This window comes from Magnolia sinica, chromosome 15 (genome assembly GCF_029962835.1).
Source record: "Magnolia sinica isolate HGM2019 chromosome 15, MsV1, whole genome shotgun sequence".
Classification (NCBI taxonomy): Eukaryota; Viridiplantae; Streptophyta; class Magnoliopsida; order Magnoliales; family Magnoliaceae; genus Magnolia; species Magnolia sinica.
The window spans coordinates 628,462-643,589 of record NC_080587.1 but is presented as its reverse complement, the minus strand read 5'-3'; positions in this window follow the sequence as shown (position 1 = coordinate 643,589).

Below are 15,128 nucleotides of genomic sequence, written 5' to 3'. Positions count from 1 at the left end.
CATGTTACTTCTTTGGGCATTCACATATTATACGCACTCGGCTCGCGAGCCCATGTTGAACGATCCTAGACTCAATATCAACTTTATATCCGTAATGAACATCAAACTTGACAAGACAAACATATTTATATAGTTTCGGGTTTAACGGAGCACGAACGAGCGGTCTAAAACTAATTTGATTATTTATATTATTTTTGGAATAAGTTAAGCCATGAGATTTCTCGTGCATGATTATTAGTGTTCAAATTAACTAAGTTCAAGTTGCTATCTATTCGTGATTTGCAAAAATAGGTATTTAGTCTTAATTTTCCTAAATTTGACACTTCTAGAGTAATTAGGGCATTTATTGGGCCCATACGGTGGTCTTTTGACAATAACACTCGTGGATGTAAAAGATTTAATATGAAAATTTTATAGGACGTTACAGGCCCACTGTGATGTTTGTGAGAAATCCACCCTGTCAATCCATTTTATGTGTTAATTTTAGGACATGCAACAAAAATGAGCTGAATATAAGACTTAAGTGGGCCATACAAAAGAAAACAGTAGGGATTGAACAACCACCGTTGAAACATTCATATGGCCACAAAAGTCTTGTACCAGGATCAGTTTTTTTTTTCAATAATAGGCATTTCTTTCCTCATTTTTTGCTCTTATATGGCCCACTTGAGTCTTGCATCGAGCTCAATTTTAATCACATGTTGTAAAGCTTCGAAAATCGGCACCCAAGTACATAAACTTCAATCTTGAGTTCTCGGGTGTTAACCAAATGAAAATGTCCATGTGACCTCATTCAGATTCACATTCATTTCACGCGAGCAATCAAAATAACGCAATTCAAATTAGTGAATCCAAAGCAAGATAGAGATAACAAAAATCAATAAATATAAGGTTAATAGTCAAAGTACAATTAAAAATCGGTGTTCGCCCAAATGAGGATTATACGAGCCACAATATACATACCCAAAATCATTGAAGTGTAAAGTTTTTGATTTGGTCCAATCTTTTAGAACATAATGTTGGTGGTGTAAGCCACTCTAAGCCTACCCGTCTGAGATCTCGATAGTATTTGCATAGATAGTATTGCACGGTTGATGTTTTAAAACACTATCCCATGTGAAAGTAAGTAGCTAACTTAGTGGTTCTATTAGTTCTAAGTTATACATGTTATCAACCCAATCAGTGCAGGTAATGATAAAACAAGAAATTAAATATTTTCTAAATATTCTTGTTAAATGCACAAATGAGATTATATAATGATGCATACACTTTTCAATCCAATACTCCCACACGAGCGACTTCAACGCTTATTTCGCAAACGCCAACACTCCTTCACTAGCGACTTCAACGCTAAATCACAAAATTCTATCTTATGCAATGCGGTAAGCGCGTATGTTAGCTGAATAATTATTAAGTTTCATTCATCCAGTATATTAGCGAAGCTAGGATACCAATATTATATCACGAGTCCTTATCCAGATCACGTGGTACGCCGCGACACGTAGTGGCTTCTCACCAGTGTCCCTTGATCCAAATTTAAGTATTACCTATTTATTTTACAAATTAATGATTCTAAAGGTACAACATGATACCCAAAGGTATGAGGATCAATTGGTATGGGTTGTCACCCAAACACTACGCATTATCACTCAGTTCTGAGGTGTGAGCTTGTCATATAAAACCAAACCGTTACAAAGGAAAGAGCTCATCACCTAATTTCATTCACGCCCGGGTCGTTCGAACGGTACTCTGGCACGGAACCATCGACCTGATAATTTGACGGGGTCGTTTGAACAGCAATCTATCACCTCCATTAATACTCACTAGTCACTACGGGGAGACTCGTCACTCCAGCATAGGCTGACAGCTCGGACACGGTGTCCCATACCACTATGCTCGGCTCATAAGTCTTAATGGAATCGTATCGCACTAATGGTTATGAATTGACTCATCCATTGGGAATGCGGTATCCTAGATTCAATTTAGTCGTGTCGTACATTGTAAACATACATGATCAGTCGGCTAGTGGACTAATTTGATTGACGTGGGAGAACTCTGGCGCAACTGGCATTGGATGCAAGCATCTCATGTAGTCCTGCTACTGTCGGTCGTTCATGTTCAACCCAAGTCGATCGAACAAGCTTAGGGTGGCCACTCCAACTCAGGTCACCCCTTTAGTTCAGGCGGTTAGCCAACTAACCTAACATCGTAGCAATCCTAAGTATCATTGTGGGGTAAATACTACATCATGTAACTATAGCATAGGTTTTACTACACAACCACTGTAACGTCCCGTTTGGATGCCAGGCCCATATCGGATGGTACTGTAAAATTTAATAAAATATACAATTCACAACTACTCTATCCAAACATTGCCACGTAGTATATTGGCGGGCCGAGTACCATGCCAACCCACTTTATCGAAACCACGCGTCTCATTTATCGGCGTATAATGCAGGCCGCAGTGCAGTGCTTTCATTGCACCGCACCGCCTTTGAAAAAAAAAAAAAACCCCTAGTTTTTTTTTTTGAAACAGAGCAGCTGCATCCCCATGTTCAACTTCCAAAACTTCAGTCGCCTCTCTTCTCCAACAAGGTTTGAAAAAACCCTAGCCGCCATCCTATCACCATCCTTCATCTTGCGGCTAAACTCACAAACACCATCGACCGATAGCTAGAATCCATGACTTCCTTCTTAATGCCGCTGATTGTAGACTATAACGGTTGACGCGATAGGGATTTAGATGGAAGAGGATGATGGTGTTGGCGCTAGCTCTGAAGAAGATGAAGGAAGAGAGTAATGGTGGGTCTGCCGCTGGGTAACAATGGCCACACGGCCTTGTAGCAGCGGCGACAACAATTGATGACTGTCGGTTTCAATGGCCGAAACACAGCTGCACCTACAGACGCCGGAGAAGATGACGACGCTGATGCCGTTGTTGTTCCCTTTGAAACGCAGCGGTCGAACCCTAATCGCAGCCGCTGCCTCTGTTAGCGATGGTAACGATCGGTGATCTTGCCTCCACAATTGTCGGCGTACGAAACAGGATTTTTTTTTTTTTTTTAAATCTATAAGTGCGGAAGTTCGCTAGGGTTTTCATCATTTGCTATAAACGTATGAACTGCGTTGCCTACTTCAATCTAACTGCAACCTGGATCTTTCTTGATGCCCAAGTTCTTCATTTTCATTATCATTTTCGCTAGAAAAATTGATGGACAGAGTGATTATTCAATACATACATCATGGCGTGCCCTACAAAGTGCAAAATACATGCATATTGAATCGATTCGGGGAGAGAGTATTCCCGTTTGATGATATAGGATGTTACAAAGAGATGAACACTCCATTCCCAAACACTGATTTCGGAAAGGATGGTTTCCTCAAATTACAAGTGCACTCTTATCCAAACATTGTGAGTGGTTTGCAATTTGCAGACGCATTGACTCTCGGGAACTCGGGAGTCGAGCGGATGCGCGACCCCCGATTTCCAGGGCGTTACAACCACTTAGGTATTTCATCGATCATGTAAGCATCCATAGGGTACTATGTTCACTTAGGCATTAAATCAAACATGTGAGCATGTATAAAGTAATACGATCACTTAAGCATTAAATCAAGTATATGAGCATTGACGACACAACACATTCTACTACTTAGGCATTTCATCAAACATGTGAGCATCAATATCCAACTAATAACATATATTATAGCAAAAACCAAAATATTAACATATTAGCATGCACACATTCATCTAAAAGCATCTAATCATTAACTGAGATGCTCGATGGTCAATAAAAGATAATATAAAGATAATGGTTTACACCTTTGTAATGATTTGCCCGACTCAAAGCGCTCATAGGATTAGGAATTTTGGAAAAATAATTCATATACTAATTTAGAAGCAATTAGGTAAGATTCATGCAATTTAATCTAGAAAAACTTATGTTAGAAAGTAGGATTCGTTTCTTACCTCTCAATCGCGAGTGGGGTAGATTTGACGGAGGAAAACGATCAAGGCTAAGGCTTTGATATAGGCAAACCGATGAAAGAAAGCACCAAAACCTCCTCATTCCTACTCTCACTCTTCTTCTCTTATTCTTTTTTCCTCATTCTCTCTCTCATTTGGCAAAGACGAATTCGTATGAGGAGAGGGGGTGTGAAATAAAATGGGTTTTATAGTGCCAAAAGGTGTATAAATGGCCCTAATGGCCCTTTATTTATTTTATTAATTCTATGAAAAGTTATTTCCCACTAATGGGACCCAACATAAGGCAAATGGGTAAATATAAGCATAGGATAGGTTTCTCATGAGGCGATTATGTTTGGACACAAACATATAATGATCGGGCGTGCCGATTAACCAGAAAGGTTATAATTTAGATCAACGGTAACTGATGATCAATCAGGGCCGTGGCTATATGGATATGTGTGGGGAAATGTCTTTAGTTGATACCCCAACTTTGGCCATGAATCGACGGTCCGAAAGTTACAACTTCACGAAAGATAAATTGGCTAGTTTCACTTAAATTTCAGGTTTTCACTTAAGGCATTCACACATCTCATGCACTTGGCATGCCAGTCCAAGTTGAGTAATTTGAGATGCGACTTTAGCTCGATGTCTCACGATGGACGTCAAGCCCACTAAGACAAATGTCTTTCCATAGTCTTGGGTTTAATGGCCTACCAATGATCGGTCTAGAGCTTGTTTGAATAATCAAGGCATTTCTGCAATGAATTGAGTAGGGAGATTTTTTGTGTGTAATGATTAGTATTTGGATTAGCTAAATTCATAGTGTGACCTATTCGCAACTGGTGGAAATGATGATTCAATCATAATCACCCAAAACTATTGGTTCTTAAGTTAACAGGATAACTGATTTAGTTTGATTTGTTAATTAAGATTTGACTATTAGTTTTCTTGGATTTTAGTAGGTCTTTATTTAGTTGTGGTTTTCATGTTTAGTTAGCGATAGGTCAGATAGATTTGGGCTCTGTATGAACAAATAATGTGGCTAAACTCGATGTTTAAGCGATCGGCCAGATTTGTTGGTTTCCTATGGTTGATCAATTAGATTTGTGCGATTTTTTATTGGTACCACCCGCAATAGGATAACATCGAATGTTAATAGTCAGTAAGTGACAATGTAAGTTAATTATAATGAAAAAATTCAAGGGATTTTGAAAATCCAAAATATCGAAAATCTGACACATTATATATGTCTAAAATGAGCTCACAAAATGAATAGTCAGAATAAATTTCTCACAAATATCCCAATGGGGCCACCTAGGTTCCTAGTGCAGGAACTTCCTATAAAAGGCTTTCACGGAAAATATGCATCAACACCGAGAACAACCGCCTACTATCTAATCAAGTCCTACCACATTGGGGAAGGTTTGAGTCCTTGGGCACCTGAACAGCTTCTTGAGACATAATCCTATTAAGGATTCTATAGGGCCTACCATCATATGTTTTATTCAAGCTGTCCACCCATTTCAAAAGATCATTTTAAAGTATGAGCTTAAAATTGAGGCAGATTGAAGGCTAAAATGGACCACAAACACCGGAAATAATATGGATTAAATCCCTATCATAAAAGTTTTGGATGAGACAAATAAACATTACGGGGTTAGTCCTAATAAGGTTAGGACCGCAGTGGTCATTGTCACCACTGCTTTATGTGTGTCCACTGAGCCTCCAATCTACCTCTCTTTTGGGCTGGATGCCATAAAATGATATTTGAAAATGAATGGACGGCTTGAATAAAACACATATATCACGATGGGAACACAGAGCCCCTGCCAGGACCGTCCGTCTCTAGCCAGGTCCTGTTGGGATTTGTACCCAATCCATGGACCCTTGGCCCCTTCTGAGTTACATACGTCCTGACGGGAGCGGATTGATTGGTGTACCACACACCAGCTATATAGCTGGTGTATTGGTGTCAGCAAATTCCGTGGGTTCCATCATGCGGTATGTGTTATATCCAAACTGTTCATCCATTTTTTGAGCTTGTAATAAGGCATGAGACTAAAAATAAGACATATCTAACGATCAGGTCGACAACACTGCAAAAAGCTGCGGAGGGGTTTCAATGAGGGTTCACAGAATTTCAGATCAATATGAAATTTGTTTTTCCTCTTCATCCTGGTTTCTGTGATCTTATGAAAATATTGTAGGGAAAATAAACGTTATGGTGAGCCCTACAATTTTTTTAACTGTGAATATCATTAACTCGCTGCTATTTGTGGTGTGGTCGGTGTAGATATAATAAATACATTATTGTGTATCCGTGAAAACTTTGTGTAGCCATTGATATCGCTTCTATAAAAACATCAGGTTGATATACTCATTAGGTGGGCCACAAATATATGTCGGGTGAGATACTCATTAGGTGTACCATACACCGTATCGACCTGGCTGTTGTGTTGACGTCGCCGGAAGAGGGGCACGTGTTATATCCAAACCATCCATCCATTTGGAGAGATCTTCTTAAGACTTGAGACGAAAAATGCGATAGATCTAAAAATTAAGTGGATCACACTGCAAACAGAAGTGGGGAATTGAACGTCTACCATTGAAACCCTTTCGGGGGTCACGGAAGTTTTGGGTCAACATGATATTTGTTTTTCCTCTTAATCCAAGTCTTTGTGACCTTATGAACACAAATGTTTTAATGGTGAAAATTATTATCCCGCTCCTATTTTTGGTGTGGCCTAGTTTAGCTATGGATATGATTCATTTTTGGGCTCATGCTCTAAAATGATCTCAAAAAATAGATGAACAGTGTGGATATAATAAATACATCATTTTTGAGCCCACGTAACTTTTTTTTTTTGGTTAGCTTATTAGTACACCCACTGTCAGTTCAGGCTGTGAAAAACACATACATGAAATGAGGGCCCCACCGTCCAAGGGTCGGACGCGGATTTCCTGCGAAAGGCTTTCGCAGGAAGTTCCTGCGCAAGGATGCTAGGTGGAGCCCACCTACATGTTTTTGATAAATCCAATCCGTCCATCCGTTTTTCGATATCATTTAAGGACTTGAGATAAAAAATTAGGTGTATATAGGACTAAAATGGGACACATGAGAGGAAACAGTGATCATTCAGTGAGCACCGTTGAAGCATTCGTATGCCCAAAAAATTATTGTATCAGTCTATATTTTTGGTTTTTTCACTTAATCCCATCGACAATGACCTTATAAACGGTTTAGATAACATATAAACATCAAGGTGGAGACTGGAAAGATTTCAACGGTAGAAATTTCTTTCCCTAATTTTCCCTCTCGTGTGACCCACTTGAGTTTCTTATCCGCCTCATTTTTTGTCACACTCCATAAAATGAGATCTCAAAACGGATGGACGGAATGGATTTCTCACATACATTGTAGTGGGCCCCACCCAGATCCTTGCGCAGGAACTTCCTGCGAAAGGTTTTCGCAAGAAATCCGCATCCCACAGGGAGGTGCTGGGATCACTACACAAGGCCCTAGGGAACGGGCAGAGGCATGTCAACGTCCCCTTATAAAATTTGTAGTGGTGGATGTTCGATCATCATTATTTTCCCGTGGTGTGGTCCATCTGAAATTCAAATTTGCCTCTGCGTTATTATTCATGTGCTAAAATAATGATCCAAAATGGATGGATGGCGTAGATGAAACAGATACATCGTTGTGAGGTCCACAGATCACCGTCGGCTTTTGATAGTGTCAGTACACAACGGTCGTCAAGATTGCACATGACCCCAAAAAACTGTCCTAATGGGCTTCAAACGGAAACGGATTGGCTACTGCCACCCGCCAATGGCTTGTGGTCGGTGCTCTGTGGGCCCCACCATGATGTATATTTTTCATCCATTCCGTCCATATATTTTTCTATATCATTTTATAATATAAAACAAAAAATTACTTATATCCCAATCTCAAGTGGACCACATTACAGGAAACAGTGTTGAATGAACAGTGACCATTAAAGACTTTTTGGGGGCCATAAAAGCTTTGGATCAAGCTAATATTTATTTTTTCCCTTCATCTGGGTATTTATGACTTAATCAACAGATTGGATGTCAAATAAACAGTACAGTGGGCCTTAGGACTATTTTAATGGTGGATATCCAATCACTATTTATTTTCCTGTGGTGTGGTCCAATGATATTTATATTCCTCTCATTTTTGGGATAAAGCCCTGAAATTATCTTTAAAAATGGATGAACGGCATTGATAATAAAGAACATACATCATGGTGGGCCCACAGAGCACCGACCACTAGTGGCAGAGGGAGTAGCCAATCCGTTTCCAAAACGGAAACGGAAATGAAATGAACCCGTCCATTTTGGGAACTTTTGTTTGAATGGTTGAGATCACATCAAGGCGATAATGGGACCATGTGCAATCCATGGACCCCTCTCATTGGTGATCCAACGGTCCACCGTGAATGTAGAAAATCTCACTTATTTCTTAATTTGAGCTGCTCTATCCCATACTTTTTAAACAACGAAAGGCAATCCTGATCATCTAGTGATTCTAGTCACTGTATCTGCACACACCAACGCTTTTCCACCGTAGATTTGCAAGCTCTTCATTGGATGGTTGGATCTATTAGTTGGAATTTGGCCGGCTTGATTTGGGGTTAGACCATCTGTAGGATGTTTACAACACGCGGCAGTGTTGGTTGAGAATATGATATCTTGGCCCTTCGTTAGGTGGCCTCCATCTTAAGCGTTTTAGCGGTCAGAAAAAAAGGGAATAGGATTGTGTAGTAGCACACATCAATGTGTGCTACTGGAAAAGCTGTGGGATACACCATGATGCATGTGTTTTATCCACACCGTCCATTCATTTTTCCAGCTCATTTTAGCACTGAAACCAAAAATAAGGCAGATCCAGATGTCATATGGACCACACCACAGGAAACAGTTTTGATTGATTTCACCCCTATTAAAAACTCCCTAGAGCCCACCGTAATGATTATTTTCCATCTAACCTGTTGATTGGATCACACACCTGCATGAAGCAAAAAGAAAAATATCAGCTTGATCCAAAACTTCTGTAGACCAGAGAAGTTTTTAATGGTGGGCGTTTCAATCGCCACTGTTTCCTGTGGTGTGGTCCTCCTGAAATTTGGTTTTGCCTCAATTTTGATCTCATGCCTGTAAAATAAGCTGAAGAAATAGATGGACGGCATGGATAAAACATATCCATCATGGTGGGGCTCACGGAGCTTTTCCAGCAGCACACAGACATCCATGTTGTGCGCTACACCACGCAATCAGGCTGGTCCGGCCATCACGTCGCTTGCACGTGCATGTTGGGGTAGAAAGCCGGTCTCCTTTGTTTTTTAATCCTAACCGTCCATTCTTTAGTACATTCGTGGTCCGGTGGTCCAATCGATGACTGTTTTTTTGGGTAATACATAAGTTAAAGGGCCAGTCGGATGAATGGCCCGGATCTTGCACGCGTACGTGTTGAGAGGAGGATCCAAAGTCCTGCACTCCAACTCTCCTTTTCCAGGTACGAAGAAATCATCATGGTCAGTCACGTAAAATAGAATAAAGAAATAATCATCATGTTCAATCGCGTAAAATAGAATAGGAGTTGTTCGGAGGCACACATGTCAAAATAACACACGTGTGAGATATCCAGACCATTCTGTAAAAACTTCCTTAAAATCAGATTGGTCCAGTCATCAATCAGGCAACCGTATCGAAAAATGTTCGTCTCTGAAACTGACCATGGTCTTTTTTTAACAATCAAAGTATGATGGTCTGACGTTACTTTCGTTTGTGTTAAAAAAATTTCTCAGTGCTTGAATTTTGGTATTTTTAAGGTTCTGAATTTTCTCCAAAATCATAGATTGATAAAGTGATGGATTTGAAAAGTACATAAATTTGACAAGTCCCCGGAAATACTTTGGAGAAATTTAAAATTCCTAAATTTCTCAAAACCTAGAATTAAATTCTTCGCAACAAAAGCCTTAAAGTTTTAAATTATTTAGAATTAGTATTGTTGATGCTTTTTTCTGATTAACCCTTTATGGACCCTTGGGTACCTGGACAAAGGAGAAAGCAAGGAAGACCTTGACTAGAGCAGGAGACCCTTCGATGGCAAAATCAGGAATTTGGATCCAGTAGAAGTGGTTTAGCAGTAGGGATTATGTGTGCGTACCTTTCACCATTAGAGGTACTTTTATTTATAGTTATCGAGAGGTAGTAGCGTAGGGGGAACTTCCCTATTTAGTAGGAGCCTGTTATAGATGAATTAGGATCCATATCCCATGGGGAGTATCCTGAGATCATCGGCGGAGATCTCGGGACCCCGAGCTTATCGCGGATTAGCTTCCACGATCCTTGGAGAAGACAACAGGTTTCCCTTGGATAAGGTTGGACTGTGATCATAGATAAGGTTAGATGAGCTTCTCTCCAACTACTGACCTATCCTTTTGATTAAAAAGAATATATTTACAGAAGGTCTTTGTGATGTCTAATTTCTTTAGCCTTTAACTTCTTCACAAGTCCCGATAGCCTTGGCCGTGCCGACCTCGGTCGTGCTGGCCTCGGTTGTGTCGGCCTATGTTGAACCGAGCTTTCTCCTTAACTAGCGGTAGGATTCCTTATCCTCTGCTGTAGATCGAGTCGTGCCAGATCTTAACCTGATCTACCTATCTAAGTTGGTCCATTTTTCCCTGTAACAAGTATTATCATGGAAAATAATACATTTTAAAGTATTTTGAGACAGGTTTTTATTTAAAAAAAATTGAGAGCATATGATATTTTTATGACTCTGACTCTTTATATTTACCAAAAGTTCTTATAACCATGCATAGTGTTTATTTTCATCCATGTAGTATTTATTTATCATCCAATCTATTAATAAAGTCACGTAAGCTAGGATGAAGGGAAAAACAAATACTAGCTTGATCTAAAACTTTTGTGGCCCATTGATAGTCAATTACCATTGTTTATTACGATATGCTCCACTTGATAAATTAAATTTGCTTCATTTTTGGTATAATGCTTTAAAATGATCAAGAAAAAATAAATGGATAGCGTGGATACATAATACGTACCCCACGGAAAGGGCCACACCGTCTTGGGTGAGGCAAGGTCTCACTAAACCTATCATAAAGTGTATCCACTTCAACTATTAGTTGTGTAATCCTACTTTAGGCCCAAGGCCAAAAAATCAAGCTGACCTATGATTGATATGGGCCACACCAAAAGAAACAATTTTAAGAGATGTCTAATGCTGAATTTTTACCAACCCCACCATGAAGATTTTAAGAAATCCACTTCAACTATTAGATTTTATTTTTTTTATTTAAAAAAAAAAACATTTTGGCCTAGGACTTAAGAATCAAGATGATCCACAATTTTGGTAGGTCATGCTGAGGGAAACAGTTTGGAGGGTATGTATCACCGTGTACACCATTTCCAATTGTATGGTCTACCCAAATCACCCATGAGGCTCGTTTTTGGTCTATGCCTAAAATTAGGTCATGCGACTTGTAGTTGGATTGGATTTTCAGAAACATTATATATTAGGGCTAATATATCTTTGATTTTTTTAAAATTTTATTTTAGAGTAATTTCCTTTTGCGTAGGGAAAAGACTTAGCTTCCGATTCTTTGAAATTCTCCCCATCAAGGGTAATCTTGACTTTTCATTCTTCATCCATATAGTTAGAGGAATGTTTTGGTAAATATAAAGAGTCAAAGTATGTTACGGGAATATCATATGCTCTCAGAAATTCTCAGATAAAACCTCATTTGAAATATCACAATAATGTTGTTTAAGGTTTGTTTGTTTTCCACTCTAGTAATATAAAGGAAACGTATTATCATTATAATTTTACCACTACCAAACCAAACACCTACATCATTAATAGTTATTTACCATGTTAATATTATATAGCTTTGTTAGTGCATTGATTAGTGCACCTATTTGTCAATCATGTGAGTCTGTATGTCAGTGAGTCGGTTGAGCCATTGGAAGCTGAAAATCGAAGACACGAGAACATGAAATATCAAGGAATTAATAACATGTAAATTAATGTGCCTTGAAGACTCTAACCTTATAGCCAAAATAACATATCCTTTAGATGATCCTAACCTTAATAGGTAAACCTTGATTGATCATCCATTGACTTTAGGATCATAATTGAAATATGATAAGATAGGCTAAATGAGGTACAAAGTTGTTGTAAATCATATAGCCCAAAATAATAGTTTTCAAGTGGTTCTCAATCTTATCGACAGACTGTTGATAGGTTTCGATGGAATTGAAGGACTGCTCGATGCGATCAAAGAAATAGTCCCGCAACTTAACAAAAATAGCTGGAATTTCTCTATGGGATCAAGGGATAGCTCGATTCTATTGAAAGACCTTCAATCGCATCGTATGGCCTTTCGATCATATTAAAAGAGCTGTTAACTAGCTGTTTTATAACCCTTGAAACACGAACTCTATAAAATGGGCATTCGGTTCTTGGGCAAGATGATATGTTTTTAATACAATACAAGCCTAAGTGATTCCCTACTCATATTCTTTATTCCAAGCTTCTAAACTAAAGAGATTTAAGTCACATTCTTGAGTTGTATCACTCTAATGAGCATTTTAACTTCGATTATAAAGATGAACTTGATTTCTCCATTGTTTTAAAGATTAGATATGAACCAATAGTCAAACCCTTGTCTAAATCCCCTATTATATCGATATAGGTGAATCACTCTTGGAAAACAACTATTCTTTTAGTTGGAGGAGATTCCATCATCAACCCACCACCTTAGTCACCTCATTAGGGCATCATATCCAAGACGATTGATCGTAAGAGTTGAAGCATATGCATCAACAATTGGGGGAACATTTGAGAAGCTGATTGAATCACGAGAGAGTATCAATTAAGCATCTTGAGAAATGTACTACAAACGGATTCAATCCAATAAGTAAGTTGTCAATTGTAGAGTCCATTCACACTACTTCCTTGTGTAGAATTGAGTGTAGAGTTTGTGACCCAAACTCGAATTGATTGTTGTGTAGGACCTACGCTCTTGTGATGGGCCGAATTCAACAGATACAGATGTGTACATATTAGTTTTCATGGCGAGCCTCCAGTGAGAGTGTACGTAGGGCTTTGGATTAGACCACTAGTGGCTGTTGGTTAGTCGATAGAAAACCAACTAAAGTCTTTTGCGGGAGCTACCGACATGGGTGGAAACGTGTTCCTCTGACACGAGAGTATACGTACATTAGGTCATTATGTAGGGCTGTAAAGGTTAGGGGTGAACTTATTGAAAACTCATAAGATAGTGAATACTAATACACTCGAGGAAAATGCCAGTGAAGTAGGAAAACTGAATCACCATACATGCCTATGTTTGTGATTGTCATTTAAACACAATTCTATTCATGCTTATATATTTAATTAATTAAATCAAATAAATGCTTGAATTTTTTTTGTATGATATATACTTAACTTGTAAGCATATACAAGCTCACTATCTCTATAGACTAGTTGATTAATTTGTACATCTTTTATGGTATACGTGATTAAACCTACTTTAGCTTGGAAGCTTTAGTGTTAATTTACCTTATTAGTTTTAATTAGTAAATTGTTAAATAGGTAATAATTTTTAAAGTGGTCCTATTTACCCCCTCATAGGCCTCAGCTATAACTCTAAGCTCCACCAAGCTTTTGCATGCGCCGTGGTAAACAACCCACACAATTTCAAGCTTCATTAAAACCGAGGTGGAGAAGAATGAGATGCATAAAATTTGCAGGCCCACCGTGATGTATTTGTCTGATCCACTCCATCCATTTGTTTTATTAGCTCATTTTAGAGCATGAGAAAAAAAAAAGGTAAATCCAAAGCATAGGTGGACTATACCACATGCTACGGTGAGAATCAAATGCTTACCATTGAAAAATTCTTAGGGGTTAAAAAAGTTTTGGATCAAAGGCTATAATGAGAATCAAACGCCTTTTGTTGAAAAATTCTTTGGGGTTAAAAAAGTTTTGGATCAAAGGCTACAGTGAGAATCAAATGCTTACCGTTGAAAAATTCCTAGGGGTTAAAAAAGTTTTGGATCAAAGGCTACAGTGAGAATCAAACGCTTACCATTGAAAAATTCTTGGGGGTTAAAAAAGTTTTGGATTAAGATGATATTTGTGTTTTTTTTTGTTCATCCATGTCTTTCTAACCCCACGAACAAGTTTGGATCATGGATGCACATCACTGTGGGCCTTAAACAAATTTTTTTATATTTACTTTTAATGATATACATCATTATCCCCCATGTTTCATGTGGCGTGGTTTGTTTACTTGAGCTTACGATTTGCCTTAATTTTAGGCTCATGCTTTAAAATGCATTGTTAAAATGGATGCATGAGGTGGATTAGACACATATCATGCCGGGACCCTTGGATTTTGCATAGGCACAACGTCTAATATAATCTCAGTTATCAAGGTATAAATATGTATGCTTCCCTCCAATCCAAATAGAAGTGAAAAGTAATCATTGCAAGTTTACCAATGGTAAACCTAACAGGCATTAAATAGTAAAGGAATCATGGGTAATTCGATTGCAATGGTTGTTTAGTTACTTGCATTTGCCTATAAAGGCTTTACTAGCATAGTACATACTTATGATGTGTGGGGCCCACCCTAATATATATGGTACATCCAATTTGTCTATTACATAGTTTCTTTAATACTGACATACGACCCTTGGAAAGGATGGGACATCCAAAAAAAAAAAAAAAAAAAAAGAACTTGCAAATTGCATTTGGGCCCACTTCAATCCATCCAGTGCATGCATGTTTTGATGCTTTCAATTCACACTATAGTGGGATTTTACAACTTATGGGAACTCGAACGCATGACCTCGTGTTGAAACTCTTGAGTCTACTATTGACGGAAGGACTGGAACCCTAAATAATTTATACTTAAAACTCTCTTTAGGTACCAAGTTTTTATCGCTTAAAATTTTCATCACATCCAAACAACCACATTCTTTTTATGTATGAAGATTTTATAACTTAAATTTTTTCCGGCATCCAAACAATCATTAGAAACTAATAAAAGAGTTTATAATGATGGCTAATGTAAAATGTAATAATTTATGATTTTACTGC